This window comes from Lathyrus oleraceus, chromosome 3 (genome assembly GCF_024323335.1).
Source record: "Lathyrus oleraceus cultivar Zhongwan6 chromosome 3, CAAS_Psat_ZW6_1.0, whole genome shotgun sequence".
Classification (NCBI taxonomy): domain Eukaryota; kingdom Viridiplantae; phylum Streptophyta; class Magnoliopsida; order Fabales; family Fabaceae; genus Lathyrus; species Lathyrus oleraceus.
In genome coordinates, this window is record NC_066581.1 from 46010166 (window position 1) to 46011476 (window position 1311).

At 43.6% G+C, this 1311-nt stretch overlaps 1 pseudogene; it reads left to right on the top strand.

Annotated features, from left to right (window-relative positions):
* The first annotated feature begins 419 nt into the window (after positions 1–419).
* LOC127133744 (uncharacterized) lies at positions 420–519 on the top strand (annotated as a pseudogene).
* Positions 520–1311: the final 792 nt, after the last annotated feature.

Genomic DNA, 1311 nt, shown 5'->3' on the forward strand with positions numbered 1-1311 from the left:
TGTTCGAATAGGGGCTTCCTTGAGCATAGTTTACTTGCTCTGCTTGGATTCCTGTCAAGAGTTGACAGTCCGTAGGAGTGTGGCCTTGGATTCCACAGACCTCGCAATTCTGAGTTATAGCAACCACGGCGGCTGGGGGTGATACGTTTAAACTTTCAATTTTCTGGACCAAAGCATCCACTTTTGCGTTAACGTGATCAAGGTTACTTATCTCGTACATGCCAGTTTTCGTTTGAGGTTTTTCCACCGTTGTTCGTTCGGTTCCCCACTGATAGTGGTTTTGGGCCATGCTCTCGATAAGCTGGTAAGCATCAGCATAAGGTTTGTTCATTAATGCACCACCTGCAGCGGCGTCTATTGTTAACCTTGTGTTGTATAAGAGACCATTATAAAATGTGTGAATTACTAACCAGTCTTCCAAACCATGGTGTGGGCAAAGTCTCATCATGTCTTTGTATCTTTCCCATGCTTCGAAAAGAGACTCGTTGTCTTTCTGTTTAAATCCGTTTATCTGGGCTCTTAACATAGCTGTTTTGCTTGGCGGAAAGTATCGGGCAAGAAAAACTTTCTTCAACTCGTTCCATGTGGTGACTGAGTTGGAAGGGAGAGATTGAAGCCATCTTCTAGCGCTATCTCTTAATGAGAAAGGAAAAAGACGAAGTCGAATTGCCTCTGAAGTGACACCATTAGCTTTAACAGTATCAGCGTATTGGACAAATACGGATAAATGAAGGTTTGGATCCTCGGTAGGATTTCCAGAGAATTGGTTCTGTTGCACCGCCTGCAACAGCGAAGGTTTAAGTTCGAAGTTGTTTGCTTCGATTGCGGGCGGAGCAATACTTGAATGCGGCTCATCTTACGATGGAGCGGCGTAATCTCTAAGAGCACGAGCTGGTTCTGCCATCTCGGTTATCGAAGGAAAAAGGTTTTTGAAATCAGGAAGTTCTATAGGAGGGAGATTGTTTGCAGCACGATATTCCCGAATTCGTCGTAAGACTCGGAGATATAGTTCGATATCGTTGATTCGTAAATAGAGCGGTTCGCCTTGTGAGCGAGTGCGTGGCATACAAATCAACGAAAGAAAGAATAGAAGAAAAAGAAACCTTAGTCTCTACAGCGTAACGGAAGAGTTACGATATCGATTAAATAAAAGTCCCCGGCAACGGCGCCAAAAACTTGATCGCGACTTTATGAGTCGAATTTGGGGTACAAACTGCAAGTGCACAGTTCTATCGCGTAGTTTTAAAAGATATTGATCCCACAGGGACTTATGAATCGATATACCGTTATCTAAGGTTACTTCGTAAAGCT